General features: G+C 38.4%; 1 protein-coding gene and 1 pseudogene across 1 annotated transcript in view; both read right to left on the reverse strand.

Annotated features, from left to right (window-relative positions):
* The window catches only part of LOC140597368 (piwi-like protein 1), a 96577-nt gene that overhangs the window by 22898 nt on the left and 50357 nt on the right, over positions 1 to 23322 (reverse strand). The gene's annotated exons all lie outside the window — the stretch shown is intronic.
* The window catches only part of LOC140597363 (FAS-associated factor 2 pseudogene), a 68229-nt pseudogene continuing 50007 nt past the window's right edge, over positions 5101 to 23322 (reverse strand).

Consider the following 23322-nt stretch of genomic DNA (forward strand, 5'->3'; position numbering starts at 1 on the left):
TTAAACAGCAATTCTGGCACAAATATTTTTGTTATGGTAAAATACACATACAATTTACCATTTTAACCACTTTCAAATGTGAAATTTAGCATTTACTTTACATTCACAATGTGTGAAAACCATCACTTCTATCTAGCTCCAAACATTTCTATCAACCCCGAAAGAAACCAACTATTATCTTCCCATCACTTCGTGCCCAGCCCAGCCCCTGGCAACCACAGATCTTCTTCCTGTCTCTATGTATGTGTCAGGGTGGATTTTTGATATAAATGGAATCATATAATATGTAACTTTTATGACTGGTTTCTTTCCCTCATTATAAAGTTTTCAAGCTTGATCCGTGTTGTAGCATGTGCTAGGACTTCATTATTTCTATGGCTGAATAATATTCTTTGTATGTATTATGTCACATTCTGTTTATCTGTTCCTCAGTTGGTGGATATTTGCATCCTTTCTACCTTTTGGCTATTGTGAATTTTGCTATGAACATCTACATACAATTTTTTGTTTGAGTAATAGTTTTCATTCTTTTGAGCAGATACCTAGGAGTGAAATTGCTGGGTCATATTGCCATTCTCTGTTTAATTTACTAATCATAAATCTTTCTATTAAGATGTATTCTTTGCTGTGTTGATATTATGGCTAGGGAATCTGATAGAGATTATATATATATGTGCAGGTACAACTTCACATACCAATTATTACTGTAACATATAGAGAGATATGTATCACAGATATGTGTATACATGTGTATATACATATATATGTCATATATGATAGGCCTGAAAAGTAATCTATGTTAATAGAAAATGTTTTCCTCATAATATGTATTCTTAACTATAATGCTATTGATTAATGACTATATGCCAGATTTTGTATTAAGTACTAAGATTTTGAGCATGAATAAGTCACCTTATACATGGTTCTTGCCTTAAAAAAATTAAATCTAAATGAATACAGAAAAAAATACAGGAGAGCTAGGGAGAAACGAAAGGTAAGTCTGATCCATAATGGGACAGATAAAAATCTTGTATGCGTTTAGAATTGAAAAACAAAATTTATGTGGCCTTTCAATCTGAAGATGCTTATATGAGGGGAGGATCTATTTAATAAGATCATTCTATTGCCAAGTTTCTAAAACATCAAGAGCCAGGGCAAATGAAAGTTGGATGGCTTTGGAAACTAAAATAAACTAGCAAATTGTACTTACTGAACCTGGATCCAAACTGTATTCTGCCAATCTCCTCTGAAGCTGGGAACTGACTTTTCTGTATACTGGTTTCCAACATGGAATCACATTTCAGTTAGGTCCCCACCCAGATGGAAGCACAGATGCAGTAGTGGCTGAAAGATTCTTTTGAAACTAATAAGCTGGATTTCCTTGAGATTCAGGAACACTACATGAAAAGGTTTCCAACTTTGGATTTCTCGCAACTTTGTATCTCTCCTGCTGTTCCCTATGAAACTAGGAGAAGATACTAGAGTAGATTATGTGGTTCAGATCATTTTACCACCCTGGTGAAGTTAAAATCCATAGCAGATGGATTTCAAATAAGCCTTCCACCTCAATACTGCATTTCAGTCTTCCAATCCAGATGTATATATTAGTACTCTTGATGCAATCACTAAAAGAAGTACTTACAGCTGTATAATCAGCTGCAAAATAACTTGGTGTAATTCACATGACTGGTTTATTTATTTATTTTTTAAGATTTTATTTATTCATTAGAGACAGAGACAGAGACAAGAGAGAGAGAGGCGGAGACACAGGCAGAGGGAGAAGCAGGCTCCATGCCAGGAGCCCGACGCAGGACTCGATCCCGGGACTCCAGGACCACGCCCTAGGCCAAGGGCAGGCACTAAACCGCTGAGCCATCCAGGGATCCCCACATGACTGGTTTATGACCAGCAACATCTCTGTCAAAATGACCATTGTGTGACTATTTAAATATTTTGGTTTTACTAGATTCTTCCCCTCAGGTGTTTAATAACTATCAAACAAGAATGAAGAGCTGGGGCGATCCCTGGGTGGCGCAGTGGTTTAGCGCCTGCCTTTGGCCCAGGGCGCGATCCTGGAGACCCGGGATCGAATCCCACGTCGGGCTCCCGGTGCATGGAGCCTGCTTCTCCCTCTGCCTGTGTCTCTGCCTCTCTCTCTCTCTCTTTGTGACTATCATAAATAAATAAAAATTTAAAAAAATTAAAAAAAACAAATTCTGACATGGGCATATAATAAATAAGTAGCATCTATAAGCATTTTGTATACAGATAGAGAATGTTGCTATTACCTGTTTATATTTTTTCTTTCTCTTGATTGAATGAAAGTTACTTAAGGAGAGTTTGTTTTTTTTCTTTTCTTTTTTTTTTTTTTTATCCCAAACCCCACAAAAGTCCAACCTACTGGTGATAGATAAATGATCAATTAAGAATGAGTGAATTCAGATGAAAATTCTAGGTATCTTAATGGTTTCTAGTGATGACTTTCAGGTTCATGTATCTAAACTCTTCTTTCCATTTTCAGACAACATGCTATTTATAATGGGCTTATTCATACTACATTGATATTAATCTTTTACCAGAATGATTTAATCATTAATGATTAAAAATGATTTTTTTGTATAAAACATTTAATGTTAACCTACAACACAATGGGAACTTTTATGAAAAAAATTTAAAGTACACTAGATTTCTTCAGTAAATTATCACGTAAACTATTCAGGCGCAGTACCAAGTTGGGACACTGCATCTTTTGTGGAGGGTTTTCCTGTTTGCTGCATTCCTCACAAGTCCTAAAAAAAAAAAAAAAAAAAAAAAAAAAGGAAACAGTTGCAAAGTGGAGCTCCTTGTTCAAGCACCAGGTAATACTCCCCTGATTTTTCATTCTGGGGGTTATCACTCTTTCCTCCCACAGTCATTTTCTGAAACTCTTTCCTTGGCCTTGGCACCATTAGCAATTTTCATAATGACTGCTCAGCTGAAGATTCTAGGTTCCTTATTATTTTTTAAGAGATATTCTCTGATCATTTTTTATCCAAACATCACAGTGGAGGCAAGCAAGGACAAAAGAAGTATTTGCTGCAGGAAATTCTGCAGAAGTGGAAGAAAAGACCAGAAATGCCCCACTAACTGCAGAAATTCAACGGACTCCAACTGGGTGTCTTTGCTTGGTCATTTCCCATGTCATTCAGTTGAATCTACAACGTCAGTTTTGGGATGCAGAAGAGAACTTGAAACAAGTGTTTTTTTTTTTTTTTTTAGGCTGATGGCTTGCTGTTTGATAAACAGCTGAAACAACCCGGAGGTGATCTGGAAATGAGCGAATCCTTGCAGATCATCGGCTTCTCAGTATTTTCTCCCTTGCAGGTCCCATGGAGTTCCGAGGTCCTTGGGAGTAACAGATTGTACTGGCTTTAAGTGACAAAATGTGCATCCTTCCTGGAGGAGGAAGGGAGATGACACCTATGCAGCAGCCCTACGGTAAGGAGACAGGAATGGGGTCTGAGCAAAGCAGGCTTGTTTCCACATGGACTAGGAAGGAACATGTGCTTCAGATAAAACTTCCTGAAACCTAAAGTAAATGGGTAGGCCATCCCAAGAACCGTACCGACATACACTTTTTCTTAACAGTCTGGCATCTGACCTCCTTCCCTGAACAAGTATTGAAAGGCCAAGAGACATAACGTGCACGTTGTAGAATAAGATGCAGACTGAATTAAGGAAAAAGTTTTACAACTTCCCAAAGATGTGTGGGCAAAACACCCAAAACAATACCCAACCTAGAGAAGGCCCTTAATATCCTGCCCTTCTGTGTACTGCCGGGGAAATAGCTATGAGTTTGACAGGGAGGGAGACTCAAAGTTATGTGGGAAAATTCCTCTTTGCATGGTTGTAAGCATGAAGCAGACTTCACATAAGGCTGAATAGAGAACATGCTTTATCCTGGTATCCATTCCAGTTACCTTTCATGCCAATAGACAGTGACTTCCCACTCATCTGGCCTTGAGGCAGCAGTAAACAAAATGGAATAATCGGCAGCGAGGAGCAGAATTAAATTAAATTTTCCTAGAGATGGTGTTTTAGACATCTGTGCCAAGACCACTGGGTAATTCCCGGGCTCCCTAGGTGGTGCCTTGTGAGGTTCCTTATTCTGTCCCTTACCCATGTTTACCCCAACCACTGTGGGATGCAGAGGAGAAGCCACGTACATCACTGCTACCTAAAAGAGAAAGAGTTGCCCTTAGATTTTAGGGAAGCAAGAGAGAAAGCCTTTGGAGACTGCAAATCTACCACGTTATGTTTTATCTTGATATGAAGCCTGGCCTCAAAGCATGCTAGGCTCCAGTTACTTCAGTAGGTTGCTGTGTTACAAGTCTGCACCAGTCTAGCTATAGAACACTTTGGAATATTTGCCAGCTCATGCTGACATCTGTTAATAATACATGGCATGACCCATGTACCCATTACCATAAACTCAACCAAAGAAGGGACATCCATCCAGAGGTTAAAAAACCCCTATTACCTCAAAACAGCAATAGAGGGAGAGGATTAAAACCTGCCTCCAGCAGGTGGCTATATCAGAAACTAACTGTACCTTCCAGCAGTTTACACACACCTGGAGTTCTGTCTTGGCTCCCTTCAAGGTTTCTAGTTCTATCCTTGAACCACCACCACCACCACCACCACCCACTTCTCCCACTGATACAGGCAGGGCACCATCATGGGGTTCTGCTGGTTCTACCATTGACCCTGCTAGTCCTTTGATAAGGCACCAAGATTGGCAATTCAGGAACACTCGGGGCTGGGCAGGAAGAGCACGTACACATCAGAAGAGGAATGAAGAGCTGCTATCCTTTGGTTCAGATTGCATAGTAACCATCTAGTACAGATTCCAAGGGACAACTGCAGTTAATGAGTATACACAGAGTTCACACTGCATATATGGGGATATCTGTACAGAGACTTTGTGGGGCAATGAACTCCAGATTTCTCCCAATACTCCAAGCGAGGCGCATAGATGGTAAGAAAGGACAGCAAGAGTTGGACAAAAAAGAACAACCTCTCTAGGAATGTGAGAGGGACAATGGCAAAAATAAGCACAAACCAGCCCAGGTCACCTTTATTACACTCTTGTGGGCTAAGGAGCCCAGAGCATGAATTCATGGGCTTAAGAATTGGCTCTTTATCAAATAAAGTTAAAAAAAAAAAACCCAGCTATGTTGTGGGACTCAGGAAATTTAACAAAACCCCCTACCCCTGGACAAGCAGAGCAGGACTGACTATTTTGGGCTGCACCCACCTTGTGCTGACCTGCTTATTACTTAGGGGCACAACATTGTCAGTCTCATTCCTTTGGTCATTACAAAGCAACAAAAAACATTTAGAAGTTATTCATAAAATGTGGGAAGTTCAAGGAACATCTCTCTTCTGTGCCTCTTCTCTGGTGGTGGGAGAAGCAAGTCGTCAGGAGATGCTGCAGTAGTAGCTGGTTGATAGATGTTTTTTTCCACTTTTATTTTTCATAAAAGCAAGGATGAATGAGAACTAGTGGGAATGTCCCCTTCCCCAGTTGGGACAATGACTGGGTCGAAGTCCTTCGACCTTTCTTTGGAAGGTGTGTGGTGCAGAGGCAGTAGGGAAGGGTGGGCTTGCCAGTGGGAACGTTCACTGCTGACCTTCGCACACACACACACAGGTGGTGACTCTTTTGGGCTGCATGGTTTCTGATCCTCCCTTAGGATACAGCAATCTTAAAAAAAATATTGTATTATAATAATAATATGAATTTCTCTCTCGGTTTTTGTTTGTTTGTTTGTTTCTCCATTTCGTTTAGGGATTAGGAGGGGAGAGGGAAGAAAAATGTCATTCATCTTTCAGGTCCTGAACAGAGAACTTCTGTGTGGCTAAGTCTGGCCTCCTGAAGTGTGGGGGTGTTGGGCCACTCCTCTGAAGGGATGCAAGGCAGCACCCGCCGGGGAAAGTTGGCTTCAATCTGAAACTTTTCAGGGCTTTCTTTCAAGGAGAAGAAGTAGTCATGGATTACTGTTAGAGACTGCGAAAAGTGGAATCATCTCTCTACTCGAGAATCATTGGCTAATTTGAAAATGATCTTGACACTTTCAGGGTCATCAGGGGAAGGCTCTGGGGGCAGATACTCCAGCTTCCCCTCCTTTTCCTCTTGTAGATTCCGCGCACCTCTCTCCTCTGCCAACTTTTGCTGTTGCACCTCCTCCTCCTCCTTGCGCCCCTTCAGCTCTGGCTCCTCCCGTGTCTTCCTTTCCTTCTCCTGGTCAGCCCTGAGAGAGGCCAGATAGGCCTCGTCTTTCTGTTGTCGCAGGACCTGGGTCTGATTTCGTTCTTCCCTTTCAAGGCGTTCTGACACGAGGTAAGTCTGGTTTGCATCCATGATACATGTCAGCTGGTTAATAAGGTCATCGGGTCCCACTGCAGTCGTTCTCTGATCCTTCAGCATAATCAAGGCCAGGAATGGATAGGTGTTCCCTCCTAAACCCTGCAAGACCCTATATCCCTCAGGTTTATTTGCGGAGCATGCCCAGCGAAGCATCCTAGTGTTTATTAGGGAAATAACTTCAGGGCCCAGAGTGTGTTGCAACAGAACTCATCGGAGTCCTGGGGATCATCTCCATGAAGACAAACCAAAAGCAACCAAAGCTCCCGCTTGGCATCGTTAAGTGCCTGGCTGTACGTTCCCTGGTGGAAGGCAGGGTGTGCCCTCCCATATTTCTCTTCAAAAGAGAGCATAAATGAAACAATGTCCCCAACGGGGTCAGTGACCCAGCTGCGAGGGGCAAACCTAAATATATCAAGTATTGTGTAGGTAAATCGGAATGGAAGCATTATTAAGTAATAACCCCATCCAGGCAGCCCCCTTGGCTGTGGTCTTGCAATAGCCTAACTGTAGAGCCTGTGCTCAACTGTATTAACTTGCAGGGGTCAGGATGGAGGTGGGTTGAAAACATCTGGCACACCCTCTTGTTCATTCAATCGGTCCTGTACAGCAGCCTCTATGTCCCAGTAATGCTGTTCCAAGGGATGGCAGCATTGATCCATAGTTGCTATGCCAGTTAGATCCTGAAACTGCAGCAGTTTCTCTGTCTGCTCCTGGGTTATATCCGGCTCCTCAGGCGCTGCCATTTGGCCGCCGCCTCTACGCTTCTTAAAGGAATGATTTGATTACCTCTTATTGTAACGTAATTTCCTGTTTTGATTTTCATACTCTGGGTGTTTTGTTTTGTTTTGCCTGTTTAAAAATTTTCCTCTAATTAAGTTGCTGATTTTAAAAATACATTACTCAAGGTTGCTTTTTCTTTGAACAGAATGAATAACAGTGCAGAATGACCACATTTAAAAAAAAATTACGCTTGAAACAGTACTTAATTCCATGTTATTTGCCATATTCAATTCGGTTTTCTTTTGTTGCTTAGCCCTATAAGACTACCTTTATATAAATAATATTTCCTTTCGAGCACTAGCCATATGAATTAACAAATGTCATACCTGAACTCTGACTGAATCATATTAATTTTGTCTTAATAATTATGTAAAAAATAATTATGTATATGTGCATACTTTTTTGTGGGGAAGGAGTGTAGAATAAAAGAAAGAATGAAAACAGATCCAGAATATTTTTTCATTAATGTATCTTGAAAAAATTAAAATGTACTTGTCCATACAAGTACATCTTTATTAAGATGAAACTTTGTTCATAATAAATAATTCTGCTATAAAACGTCTTAAATCCATAAGCTTTGTCAAAATGGTAAAATTGCTGAATAAACTGGCAACATAACTGGAAAGAAAACACAGACCTATGCACACAAACACACATTAAATAAGTAGCCATGAAGTCACAGTTTGACCCAGTGAAGAATTTAAAACTAGAAGCAAAAGGTAGTCCTTTTATAAATTGCTGATCTCCTCATACACCTTGTTGCTACGTTAGTTGTTTTGCTTAGGAAAGAGGATCATTCTGACAGCTACAATTTGTGTTTCTCTATAAAATTGGAGTTGAAATATTATAAGATATTCTTATGATCTGTTTGATATTTTTAAGAGTATTATTTATACAATATTGAAATAATGAGGAGACATCTAGTCACATGTTTTTTATTTACCAAAATTGGGCATCTTCTATTACCTCCATGGTGGCATCCAAGCCATTTCCCAGTTGGCTTTGTTTAGAGAGGTAAAATTAACTCATTCTCTCACCATCAAATGCCTAAAAGCCCAACTGGGAAATAGAGAGTAAGTAAGACCAAGAGAGATGATATTTATTGTCAAAAGGGATAACAGCTTAATAACTTAGTTATGACTTCTATAATAAATAAGTTTGTATTACATAGATATCACATATGTAATATTTAAATATTACAAACATGTTACTTATATAATGTATAAATATATAGTTACTCATATATATTAGTATATGTATCAATTGTATATAGATAGCATTGCTATTTCTTATATATATACCTACACACACAGAAGTATATATTGCATATGCCCTGTTTGTGTGTGTGTGTGTGTGTGTGTGAGTTAGGAAAATGTTAAAACAAGATCTCAATTAGAAATTCAGGTCCTAAAGACCATTCTAAGACATTATACTTTATTTGCTATGTGAGTTGTGTCTTGGAGCAATACTTCTGAAAGTTTGTTGCTTAAAGGAAGCATTGTGCTATACATTCCTACCTTAATGCCAGTTAATAAGTGAGGTAGGGGAAAGCGTCCATGAAGCTCCCTGGAACCTATTTGCTATACTACTCTAGGAACACTTTTAGTTATCTAAGCCCTCCTTATTGTTGTTATTTTTGACTTCATATATCTAGGGATCAATATATACGAAGTCATCTTTAACATCTGAGTACAACTCTGTTCCCATTATTCACTCACAGTCCTAAACACGGGATTTGGCGATTTAGCAGGTATTCCTTGAGTGCCTACTGTTGGTCTAGGTACTGAGTGAGCTATGGCTGGAAATACAATGAAGAGATTCCCATACTCATGAACTTAATAGTTTAAGGTAGACAAGGAAATGATCATATAAAATGCAAAATATAAGTGGCAGCATCTATAAATATAGAAAGCAGGTATTTCCTTAACTTTGAATGGCCAATCTGCATATATATGCAGCCCTCTGGACTGAGACCTGCAGTGCTCTGGAATTCAGCCAAGCCCAGAAATGATTTATTCTGGAAATTTGCTCACAGAGATGGGACTCAAAACATGTGGCTGATTCATTTTTGAAAACTTTTATTGAAGATGTAGAGACTTTTTACCTTTATTTACTTTTAGGTAGAAGTCAAATATTTCTGAGGGCTGTGGATTACTGCAAACTGAGTTTTAAACTATCCAATGGTGTTAAACTTGATCAGATGCTCTGAAAAGATAGCATGAAGTTTTTTTTTTTTTTTTTAGATAGCATGAAGTTAAAAGTAAATTGAAAGACTGTAAACCTATTACTGTTTTCAATTTGAATGTTAGTTTGTGATTTGAAATTAGTGTGGAAGAAAAAACCAAATATCCAGTGATTAAAACTCAGAGCAGCATTGCTAAAACATTGCTCCAGAGGGGAGGGCTATGAAAATCCTATACAAATACATTCAAGAAGAGGTTTAGTTTTAAAAGGCAACAAAGGCAGTAAAATCTGTATTTTTCCATTCACAGTGTAAACTCTTTTAAATGCTCTTTAGCTACTTGCTTATCATATCTACCAGAGTTTAATGTAGAGAAACATGCTGAGTAGAAAAGTGAGCCCACATGAAGGAGCCTGGAAATGTTATAGAGCAAAGCTTTTTCAAAAAGTATTTATTTTCTATATGGCCAACAGCAGAAAGGCATGGGACACTATGGTGTACAGAGAGTTAAACTGTGTGCGTGTCTGGGGGTGGGGTGGCAAATGTAAGAAGAAATACTAATTCTGAGCCCTCAAAAACCTTTCCACTTTTCTGATAGCAAACTCTATTTGAATATGCATGTTCAGCCTCTCCTAAGAGAAATCTTGTTCCTAGCCAAGAAAGGTAATGTCATATCAATCTAAACATTCAGCTATACATTGAATGTGCTGATCTGGTCATTAGGAACAAGGATACTGGTTACACATGCACTATTTCTGTTACCTGTTTCCTAAGAGATATCAAGATAATTGCTTTTTGTGCTTCAGTAATATTCTATGCATAATATTTCACTTGCTGCATTATTTTATAAGTATCTACCTCTGTATATATCTCTCTGCTTGAGGACGGGTACGCTTAATTGTCTTTCTGTTTGCAACACCTAACTCAGTGCTTGGCAGAAGGTTGGCACATGGTGTTTAATTCAAGGAATGACTATGTTTTTTGGCAGGCCAACTTCCTCTATAACTCACCAAGTACGGTTTTCTTTCTTTAAAGACTTTCTAAATAGAATGTATAAGTTAAAGGGCAAGAATTAATTATTAACAATTTGCCTAAGAAATTAAGTCTCTAGATGGCATAAATCATATGCTATCAGTAACATTCATGCTTCTGTTGAAAACCTATCAACCCTTCTACAATTTCAACTTACAATCTAAAATGTGAAAATATTCAGCTGGAGATGATCAAACCCACTGGGCTGGACAGAGCAATAGGTCAGCACCTTTGCCCACATCCACAGCCTGGAGGTGTTAGAAGGTAAGCAGCGCCTTCATCATTCTGGCAATCTATTTTAGTCTAAGTCTACATCAAAAGCCTGTCAGGGCTCAGTGCTGATAACAAAGCACTATCGCTTTTCAAAGTGACAGAGCATAGTGACATATCAACACTAGGACTTAAATGAAAAACCCCTTCTAATTTAATGGGGAATCTGCTGAAGCTGTATTCAGCCCAGAATCCTGGTTTTCAATTAAAACTTTTTCAGGGGATCCCTGGGTGGCTCAGCAGTTTGGTGCCTGCCTTTTGCCCAGGGCGTGATCCTGGAATTCCGGGATCGGGTCCCGCATTGGGCTCCCGGCATGGAGCCTGCTTCTCCCTCTGCCTGTGTCTCTGCACGCCCCCGCCCCCATGTGTATCATGAATAAATAAATAAATCTTAAAAAAAAAAACTTTTTCATAGCAAGAGAAAAGTTTGGCATATCCTTTCCTTTTATGAGGCAGTTATGGAATTGTGTGGAGAAGACAGTAGTATGGTGTAGAGATGGCCCGGTACTAGCTAAGTACGTATGAGCCCTTCTCATCCACTAATTGCAGTTCCAACAGTATAACAAAAGTCTTACCTAAAACTCATACTGCTGAAAAGATCCTTTCTCTCAACACAACTTTTCTTCAATGAATGTTTTTTTCTGACACAGAGCATAAGAAGACAAAGGGGAACAATATATCAATTACTTACTACCTGCTTGTGCCAAGTACTATCAGTATAGGGAGGGGAAGGGGCTCTCACCTATGTTATTTCATGTAAATATTACCTATGCTATTTCATTCCTACTAAGGTATAGAATGTAGATGTCTATTTTCATGTTTTGTTCATACAGAAAAAGAAACACATGAGTAATTAAGCAGCTTCTGTATGGTCACACACCCATTAAGGGGTAGAGTTGCAATATGCCCACCTAGTCTTTTATATTAGCTACAATATTGCTAAAATTTAAATGTGGAGAACTATGGATAACATCAACGTGCTGACATAATTAAACATTTATTTATTTATTTATTTATTTATTTATTTATTTATTTAATGGTGTTTCTCACTTGCACTTTCCTTTTTAAAAAAAGATTTCATTTACTTATTCGAGAGCGAGAGAGAGGGGCACAGACACAGACAGAGGGAGAAGCAGGCTCCCCGCAGGGAGCCCGATGAGGGACTCGATTCCGGGACCCTGGGTCACGCCCTGAGCTGAAGGCAGACACTCAACCGCCGAGCCACCCAGGCGTCCCTCACTTGCACTTTCCTTAAACGAATTTCTTGAAACATATATCTTAAAACAAGCTTCGTTTTTTGGGTATCTTTTCTTAAAGGTTTTATTTAAATTCCAGTTAGTTTCAGGTGATTAACAATTACATCAAGACCTAAAACCGTAAGAGTTTTAGAAAAAAACAGGGAAAAAATATCCCTGATATTGGTCTTTGCAATGACGCATTATATATGACACCAAAATTATAAGCAATAAAACCAAAAAAAAAGTGAGATAATATCAACTTAAAATACTCTTGCACAACAAAATGAAAAGCAACCCATGGCAAGGAAAACGGTATTTGCAAACAGCACTTAACATCTAAAATATATAAGAAAATTCAACAGCAAAAAACAATCTGATTTAAAATGGGTAAAAGATTTGAATAGACTGTTTTCCCTGAAGAAGATATGCAAATGGCCAATATGTACATGAAAATGTCCTTAACATTACTGATCATCACAAAAGTGCAAATCAAAATCACAGTGAATGTTACCTCATACTTGTCAGAATGGCTATCAGGAAGATAAGTGATAACAAGTGCTGGTGGCAAGGATTTGAAGTTAAGGGAATCCTTGTGCAAGTTGGTTGGGAATGTAATTCAATATGGGTACTATGGAAGGCAATATGGAGGATGGAGGTTCCTCAAAAAATTAAAAATAGAACTCCATATGATCCAGCAACCACCCTATGGTTACATAACCAAAATAAAATAAAATCCCTCTCTGAAAGAGATTTCTGTATTTCCATGTTTATTGAAGCATTATTTACAATAGCTAAGACATGGAAACAACATACTATACATAAACAAATAGATGAATAAAGAAAAAATATATGAATATTATTCAGCCATTAAAAAGGGAAACCTGCTGTTTGGTTTTTTTTCTTTTGTTTCGTTTGTTTATTTTTTTAATTTCTTTTTATTGGAGTTCAATTTGCCAACATATAGCATAACACCCAGTGTTCATCCCATCAAGTGCCCCCCCTCAGGTCCCATCACCCAGTCACCCCAACCCCCACACCCACCTCCCTTTCCACCACCCCTTCTTCGTTTCCCAGAGTTAGCAGTCTCTCATGTTCTCTTGCCCTCTCTGATATTTCCCCACTCATTTTCTCTCCTTTCCCCTTCATGCCCTTTAACTATTTTCATATTCCCCAACTTAATGAGACCATATAATGTTTGTCCTTTTGTGTGTGTGTGTGTGTGTGTGTGTGTGTGTGTGTTCCATCCTTGGAACAAAAGGATGATTTATTTATTTATTTTATTTTTTATTGGTGTTAAATTTGCCAACATATAGAACAACACCCAGTGCTCATCCCATCAAGTGCCCCCCTCACTGCCCGTCACCCAGTCACCCCCACCCCTGCCCACCTCCCTTTCTACCACCCTTTGTTCGTTTCCCAGAGTTAGCAGACTCTCATGTTCTGTCCCCTTTCTGATATTTCCCACTCATTTTTTTTCTTTTTCCCTTTATTCCCTTTCACTACTTTTTATATTCCCCAAATGAATGAGACCACATAATGTTTGTCCTTTTCTGATTGACTTATTTCACTCAGCATAATACCCTCCTGGTCCATCCACGTCGAAGCAAATGGTGGGTCTTTGTCGTTTCTCAAGGCTGAGTAATATTCCATAGTATACACAGACCACGGTTTCTTTATCCATTCATCTTTTGATGGACGCCGAAGCTCCTTCCCCAGTTTGGCTATTGTGGACGTTGCTCCCATAAACACTGGGGTGTAGGTGTCCCAGCGTTTCACTGCATCTGTATCTTTGAGGTAAATCCCCAACAGTGCAATTGCTGGGTCGTAGGGCAGGTCTATTTTTAACTCTTTGAGGAAACTCCACACAGTTCTCCAGAGTGGCTGCACCAGTTCACATCCCCACTGACGGAGTAAGAGGGTTCCCCTTTGTCCACATTCTCTCCAACATTTGTTGTTTCCTGTCTTGTGACTTTTCCCCAATTCTCACTGGTGTGAGGTGGTATCTCATTGTGGTTTGGTTTTATATTTCCCTGATGGCCAGTGATGCGGCGCTTGTTGGTCATATCTATGTCTTCCTCTGTATGATTTCTGTTCATGTCTTTTGCCCATTTCATGATTGGATTGTTTCTTTGCTGTTGAGTTTAATAAGCTCTTTATAGATCTCAGATACTAGCCCTTTATCTGAGAGGTCATTTGCAAATAACTTTTCCCATTCTGTAGGTTGTCTTTTACTTTTGTGGACTGTTTCTTTTGCTGTGCAGAAGCTTCTTATCTTGATGAAGTCCCAATAATTCATTTTTGCTTTTGTTTCTCTTGCTTTCATGGATGTATCTTGCAATAAGTTGCTGTGGCCAAGTTCAAAAATGGTGTTGCCTGTGTTCTCCTCTAGGATTTTGATGGAATCTTGTCTCACATTTAGGTCTTTCATCCATTTTGAGTTCATCTTTGTGTATGGTATCAGAGAATGGTCTAGTTTGATTCTTCTGTATTTGGATGTCCAATTTTCCCAGCACCATTTATTGAAGAGACTGTCTTTTTTCCAGGGAGAGTCTTCCTGCTTTGTCGAATATTAGTTGACCATAAAGTTGAGGGTCCACTTCTGGATTCTCTATTCTGTTCCATTGATCTATGGGTCTGTTTTTGTGCCAGTACCACACTGTCTTGATGACCACAGCTTTGTAGTACAACCTGAAATCTTGCATTGTGATGCCCCCAGCTATGGTTTTCTTTCTTAATATTCCCCTGGCTATTTGGGGTCTTTTCTGATTCCACACAAATCTTAAGATGGTTTGTTCCAACTCTCTGAAGAAAGTCCATGGTATTTTGATAGGGATTGCATGAAATGTGTAAATTGCCCTGGGTAGCATGGACATTTTCACAATATTAATTCTTCCAATCCATGAGCATGGAATATTTTTCCATCTCTTTGTGTCTTCCTCAATTTCTTTCAGAAGTGTTCTATCGTTTTTAGGGTATAGATCCTTTACCTCTTTGGTTAGGTTTATTCCTAGGTATCTTATGCTTTTGGGTGCAGTTGTAAATGGGATTGACTCCTTAATTTCTCTTTCTTCAGTCTCATTGTTAGTGTATAGAAATGCCATTGATTTCTGGGCATTGATTTTGTATCCTGCCACGCTACCAAATTGCTGTATGAGTTCTCGCAATCTTGGGGTGGAGGCTTTTGGGTTTTCTATGTAGAGTATGTCATCGGCGAAGAGGGAGAGTTTGACTTCTTCTTTGCCAATTTGAATGCCTTTAATGTCTTTTTGTTGTCTGATTGCTGAGGCGAGGACTTCCAGTACTATGTTGAATAGCAGTGGTGAGAGTGGACATCCCTGTCTTGTTCCTGATCTTAGGGAAAAGGCTCCCAGTGCTTCCCCATTGAGAATGATATTTGCTGTGGGCTTTTCGTAGATGGCGCTTAAGATGTCGAGGAATGTTCCCCTATCCCTACACTCTGAAGAGTTTTGATCAGGAATGGATGCTGTATTTTGTCAAATGCTTTCTCTGCATCTAATGAGAGGATCATATGGTTCTTGGTTTTTCTCTTGCTGATATGATGAATCACATCGATTGTTTTACAAGTGTTGAACCAGCCTTGTGCGGGACAGCTTCTCATTCTTGTTTTCCGTGACCTCGATAGACAGTTTTGAAGGGATGTGTTGGTCAGCTATTTTGTTTTTTTTTTTTTAATTATTTTTTTATTTATCTATGATAGTCACACCCAGAGAGAGAGAGAGAGGCAGAGACAGGCAGAGGGAGAAGCAGGCTCCATGCACCGGGAGCCCGACGTGGGATTCGATCCCGGGTCTCCAGGATCGCGCCCTGGGCCAAAGGCAGGCGCCAAACCGCTGCGCCACCCAGGGATCCCATGGTGAGCTACTTTGTTGCAGGAGCCTCAATTTGGGTGTGTCTGATATTTCTGTCATGAGTAGGCTGGGAATATGGAATTTTGGAAAGACTACCACAGTGGTGAAGTGCTTCTGTGCCTTTCCATCCCATCTCAGTTGGGGGTGCATGAGATTCACACAGCATTACTGCTGACTTTCATCACTGACTTTTGTCACTCAGTTAAAGTTGTGTGTGCCAGTCTGCTGCCCCAAGTCACTGTTTCCCTCTCTCTACACTCTGTTGTTTAGAAGTGTGCTCTAAATCTACCCCACCTTTGGGGTAGGGGGTGGGGAGGATTTTCCTTCACCTCCTGAAGTGAGGAGTCTATTGTTAGGAATTCTTTTATTTTTTATTTTTTAAGATTTTATTTATTCATTCATGAGAGATACAGAAACATATGCAGAGGGAGAAGCCAGTTCCCCGTGGGGAGCCTGATGCAGAACTCAATCCCAGGACCCCAGCATCATGACCTGAGCCAAAGGCAGTTATTCAACCACTGAGCCAGGTGCCCCTATCTGGAATTCTATTAAAGCAAAATTAGCCTTTTCTCCCCTATTTGTTCATTTGTTTATATCAATATAAACTTGTGTATATTTATTTCATATTTTGGTCATAGTCCAATGCCGTATTATTAAGAAATCTTTTTGAGTGACAAAAAAAATGAATTAAAGTATCTCCACAATGCTCTGAGGTTGGTACCATTATTATGTCCACTTTACAGGTGAGGAAACTGAATCTTAATGTCAAAATGGCACAGGCCAGATTTGAATCTGTCTGGGTCAGGCAAAAATTGCTCCAGGTTGCTTGCAGGAATTGTCTGCTGGATAACAAACACTTTCCTCTCTCTAGACTTCAGAGGATCCAAACACATCCAGGCCTCCCCTTCTCAATTACCTTCTTCCCTATCCCTTACCCCAATTTGCTCTATTAATTAATTTGTACTTTTATAAAGTTTCTCTTGCCAGAATGTTGAGCAAAAATCACGTCTACCATTTCCACACAGCAGTTATTTCTATCTTCTAAGTTCCCTCCCTGTCTTAACTCCTTGGCATCCATTGTTTTATATTCTATTAGCTCATATGGGCAGAGGACTTGGCAGTTTGTAAAATGCTTTCACACATCATCTGATCCTTGTGATGTCCTTATGAGGTAAGCATCACAACCAATGTGTTTCCCATTCTCTATGGGAGATAGTTGAGGTCAATGAGCCTGAGAAACTTGCCCAGGACCCACTGCTGGGAAGTGGTAAACCCTATAAGGCAGAAGGAACACCATGTAGAATGACTCAAAGGCAAAAACCAGTATGGGACATTTGAGCCAGTGCCCACTGTTCATTATGGAGTATTAATGTGTAACACATTGGTGCCTATTCATATTACTTATTCTTTTTGATTCATTCTTGGTAGGTTTTATGCTTCTAGAAATGTATTCATTTCTTCTAGGTTATCAAATTTGGTGGCATATAATTGTATATGGCAGTTATTTTCTGATCATATGCATTCCTGTAGTGTCAGTTGTAATGGCTCCTTTAGTTTCTAATTTTATTTATTGAAATCTTTTTGTCTTGTTTAGTGTAGCTAAAGGTTTGAGAGTTTTATCTTTCAAAAATACACGTACATTTTAAAGATTTGTTTTGAGAGAGAAAGAGAGAGAGAGAGCACACAGGTGGGAGGAGAGAGAATCTCAAGCAGGCTCTGCACTCATGACCTTGAGATCATGACCTGAGCTGAAACCAAGAGTCAAAGGCTTAACTGACTATACTACCCAGGTGCCCTGATATATATATGTTTATTTATGTATGTAATATGTATGTCCAATGTGGGACTCAAACTCATGACCCCAAGATTAATAGTCATATGCTTTACTGATGGAGCCAGCCAGACACGCCTGTTTTATCTTTTTGAAAAACCAGCTCTTAGTTTCATTGATTGATCATTTTTTATTGTTCTTCTAGTCTCTATTTCTTTTATTTCCAGTAAATACCAGTGCATACCTTACTAGGTATGAATCTTTTTCAGCTTTGTCCAAAGGTTTGACATTACCCGTCCAATTAAGACAATGAGGATAATATATACTACTTAGATAAAACTCAGCGCATCACCTGCATGTTTTGCTATTCATTTTGCACTCTCTATGACATTATACACACTTTTTACCCCATCATCAGATGCTATGTCCTTTAACCCACTGATTGCAACTTATTTTAAAGTAACTCTTAACTTCTCTCTGATAGATAGCTAAAGTTTTGATGGAGTGACAAGGAGTTGTAAAGCATAAAAAATTTTTAGATACAAAATGGCCCTTTTGTATCTAAAGGATAACCTTAGACCCTATAAGCTCTCTTGAACTGTCTATTTCCTGTAGGCTTTGCCCACTACTTATTATTTTTCCAACACTAGCAAAATGACTATTTCATACAAATATTTAAGTGTTTTGTTGAATTAATGGACAATATAAAATGTGTATCGGGGGTCCCTGGGTGGTTCAGTGGTTTAGTGCCGCCTTCAGCCCAGGGCGTGATCCTGGAGACCCGGGATAGAGTCCCAAGTTGGGCTCCCTGCATGGAGCCTGCTTCTCCCTCTGCCTGTGTCTCTGCCTCTCTCTCTCTCTCTTGTGTCTCTCATGAATAAATGAATAAAATCTTTTAAAAAAGTGTATCTAGAACAGGGATAGGAGAAGAAAAGAGAGAAAAAGGCAAACATACTGGGGAAAGTTAGTTGAGAAAATGAATTCTACCAAATGGCTCATTTTTGTTAGGTACCAAGTTGAAAGTACATCCTCTTTCTTAATTCTTACTCTGCCTTGTCTTCACCTTCATCAAATGAAAACAAACAAACAAACAAACAAATAACTAAAGTTGATCTATGTGAAGTTATACAATGCCTTAGGGTTTTTTAGAACATATAAGTATAATGAAATTGGAACCATTAATTGAATCACACAATAATTCTACAGAGAAGAGAAAAAAATGTATTGAAAAGAAGAAACTGGTTCATAAAATAAGATTAAAAAATACATCTTTTAAAAATAAGATTAAAAAATACATCTAATCTTTTAATAAGATTAAAAAAATACATTTGAGTTTCAAGTTTAAAAAAATGCCAACACCAAAGACTGGCATCGAGTGGTAACAGTGGCAGTTTATTAATAATCTGTCATGTAAAGCTGACACAGTATATGCTGAATTCTGCTCTGCTTTACAATGAAATCCCATCCAGTTTATTACTACCAGAATTAAATATGTTCTATTGAAAGGCTTTAGTAAGCTTAAATATGATTTAAAGTTCTTTTTCCAATACATTTATTGCTTTCCTAACACCTTATTATCAAGAAGTCAGATCAACAAAAGTCTAATCTTGATTCTCCCACATATCCATGGTATACCAAACAGGGAGCAAGATAAAACACACATGTTTATAGGGGTTGATAGGTTTGCCTTTAGACAAATGGAAAAGTCATAGCAACTAAATTACTTGTTTCTGACACGTTGGGAGCAGGGAGGAGACTGCTGGAAATAATATAGGGTAAGTATTAAATAATAAAGGGTAAGTATTAAAAGTTACACCTGTAGAATTCACAGATGGATAATTTATTTAATCAGAATCAGGTGTGAGCTATCCAGATAGGAAGAATCTATTTAAAGGTGTAAAAAGGTGATTGTCCATATTCAGACTAAAGGATTTGGAGGAGGTATTTTATAAGTAAACATCAATGAACCAGATTTTCATAAATGGTAATTGAAGTTAAATTCCATTTTTTCTACGTATTGTTCAGTTTGGCTATGCAGGATTATATCACCACCAGTTACCTAACATATTTTACATGACCTCTGTTAGTGTCAGGCTTCCAAAAGTGTGCTATGAGGATCTGAGGGAAGACAGGCTAAAAAGCATATGAGCCAGTCCAATTAGTAGAAAGGTTAAGAGTCATTACACAGTAAAACAACTGGAACAGAGTTCAGGATTTGGCATAGCGATCAGTAAAGAAATAAGTAAAACTCTGTACTATAAATATGTTGAGTTAGAATACTAGTTTTCATCCATCAGATAGTTAAGAGTATTCTTATTACTGAATAGTAAGACCATAATCTCAGATACACTTGTCTTTATTCCATGATTAAAACGTTTTTCAAATGAAACTTGAGAATTTGTGTCTATTTCCAAAATCTCAGAATAGAAATATAAATACAAAAGCTCTGCAAGATTTCCAACTTTAATCTCTTTCATTGAAAATATTAATCATCAAGTAGCAATATTCTAACACCTACTACTAGATAAGAGTGCAGAGAGGAGGATGTGGGGAAAGAGGATACCAGGAAGTAAGTATACTACCCAAGATAAAATTTTGCCATGGATAATAGAAATGAAAAGGTGTGTGTGAGTGTATGTGTGTGTATTTCTCATTTATTGGAGAAAGCATTATATAACGGTACTTGTTAATAAATTTCTACAAAGAAGAGGTTTACAAGTTCAAAAGAAGAATAGAAGAGAAGTAGAACAGCAGAAGCCTCAGTTTTCCCCATTCTAAATTCAGGCAATTGGAAGTGACAATTTTTAAAGTTTCATAATTCTCAGATAGACAATTCCAAGTGAATTTCCATAAACCATAATTGACTCATGATCATTGGCTAAGTAGCTCAACATGTAATTCACCATGTGAATATAAATGGAAACTTTGGTCAAAATAAAAGTGTCTTAAAAAAATAAATAAAAGTATTTTTTGTATAAAATATTCAGAATATCAAGGTGAGCACTTCCTAAGGAGCTGGATTTGTTGGCATTATGTGTGCAAAGTGTTAAAGAGAAAGTACATAACACTGGATTTAGGAAAACCTCTGGGAGCATGACATAATGCACATAATGACTGTACTGTAGCCATCAGCTTCCAGGTGGTGAAGGGTTGTAGTGTGCTGTGGTAAGTGGTATGTTGTGGTAGGTGGCATGTTGTGGTACGTGTGTGTACACATGCACACAATGGGTCACACGAACAATTACATTCTTTTGCTTTTTTCTTGTCTATTTTCGCCCCCCCCACCCCCCGTTTCTTATTCCTGACCATACTATGGGCACTTGCCTTTTTGGAAGCTAACAAAAACTCGTTAGCTTCTCCCTGAGCTATTGCTTAAATAATTTCTTTTTTCCCCGTCTCACTCACTCCTTAAGCTTCATTTGGTATAGTGAAGACAGCATAAGCTTTGGAGGCTATCATGCTGGTAACATATGGAAAAGTTATGATTATCTGAGAATCACAGACTTTTAACTATGTACAATACGAGAGTCCCCTTTTCCTCCTTCACGTTTTAAATTCCTTGTTTCCTTCCCATTGTGCTTACATATAAAAATATACTTTGTTCTTCATTCTGCTCCAAAACAATTTCCCAAACGGTATTCTAAACACAAATCTGTGTCAGAATCCTCTTGGGACGCTTGATGAAAATTTCACTTCCGAGGTTTTACTCTAGATCTTACCAAATCAGACACCTTGGATGGTATGGGTACCTGGAAATGTGTGCTTTCATAAGCTTGCTTTGGGAAATGTGCACATGGAAGTTGCATACAACTGATCTAAACCATTATGCTTACGCAGTGGTTTAACAGTCTTGTATTAGGTTCTAGAAACTATTTTCTGAGAAAATCTTAATCATAGCTGGCAGGCTGCCTTCTAAATTTAACATAAGAAAAACTAAAAGTGGGAAATGGAATTAATTGCCCTTCGCAACAGTTCAACCTGGACGGAGATGATTGTGGGAGCACTGCACTCACTTGAATAACTCACCAGAAACCTGTGGCTGACTCTTCCTTTTGTGATTTTTGATCGTCATTCTGGATTCCTTGTATTACATGTTACTAAATACTAATAAATGTATTGCTTATTCATCTTTTCTTTCCCTCCTATATCCTAATTTTAGAAGAAAAATATCGTAATATAGTACAGAAATCATAAAGGACAGGGTTTATGGGTAAGAAGACAATTTTGTCACTCTTCTCTGAAAATTTGAGCATTTAAATGACAATGTGACAATATAATAAATATTTTTATTTCTTTAAATTTGTAAAAGAGTTTCCTGAATATTTCTCACTGCTTGTTTTTTATAGATGAAATAAACTGCTTCATATAGTAGAAGTAAGACAGCATGACATGTGGTTTGTCATTTCAAACCACAAATTCAATTATTGGTGTATGAAAACACATGGGTATGTTGAGTATAGTTCCATAGGATAACTTTTAAAAATTATATCAGAATATTGTGTGTGTCTTCAGTTACATGATTATTTTCTCTAGGAAGATCATAGGGCTTCAAATGAATGAGTGAAACACACTTGGCTAGCAATATTTTAAAATCATTTTTGTTTCAGTTAAAGTCACTGATGCTGACTATGAAAAAAAGAAGTATTACATTTTGACTGTCCAGTTTCCCCTTCTCAGAAACTATGTACAATCAAGGCCATTTTGTATGTGTTTCCTTTGCTATCTTCCCATCTCCATTGGCTTTTCCTGGGAGTTTAAGTGGCTGTCACCCCCCAGCACTGTGCAACACCTCTCTAGGGGCCAGGAATATCCTGGCTTTTCTCATACAACAAAAGGAAATCCTTTGAGGTCTAAAACATTAAGTTTTCCTAAAGTAACTAGAAAAAAAGATAAGAGAGCCCTAACCAGAAGCAGTTGGGTTTATGGAATACAGAACCCTAATTATCAGCTACTACAGACTGGCTAGGCTGTCCCCCCATATGTCATATCGTACTTTCTCCCATCTCTTTTAAGGGAGGAGAAGTTCCACATGTAACTAGCTATCTTTGAAGAAAACAGATGATGTTTTATCCATGTGCAGGATAAAAGAAATCTTTCTTCTTTCTGGAGGGTCAGTGATATATTGTCAAAAGTCTCAGATGTTTCAGCATTTACTCAGAAGTCTCTTTTATTTTTATGTAGAGTAAACAAAACATCATCCTAAAATTCCAGAACTCAAAAAAACTTAGAAATCAGATTATTCCACTATCACATATTTATAAATGATAAAATGAAGACCAGAAGGCTATACTTCTAGAAAATCTTACTAGATGGAAACATTCCCCTTATCTGCCTTCACTACTAGCAAACCTCGTATTCTCTCTTTAAGATCTAGTTCAAATTTTCTATCTGTGAGGTAGGACACTTTCATTGACTCCCACAGGCACTTATTATTACCCTGGCCTCTCCTATAACATTTGTTTCATATCCTTCTAATACGATCTATCATCTCTGGTACACCTCTCTGGCTGTGAAACCTTGAGCGAGTTTCATATCTTAATCTCAATTTTACTGCAATAAGCAACAGTCCCTCTCTCGGGGATACTATAAGGATTAAAATAAATAATCATTGTAAAGGATTTAGCACATTTCCTGGTACATCATGCATGCTCAACAAATCTTAGTGTTGTCAGGCTAATTTACGTATCCACATGTCCTTCCCTTTCACTAATTGGGGAGTTCCAAAATGAGCTCTTATTTGGTCAGTAGCCCAGTGACTGGCACTGGGTGGT

The sequence above is a fragment of the Vulpes vulpes genome, unplaced genomic scaffold (assembly GCF_048418805.1).
Source record: "Vulpes vulpes isolate BD-2025 unplaced genomic scaffold, VulVul3 u000000698, whole genome shotgun sequence".
In the NCBI taxonomy this organism is placed as follows: domain Eukaryota; kingdom Metazoa; phylum Chordata; class Mammalia; order Carnivora; family Canidae; genus Vulpes; species Vulpes vulpes.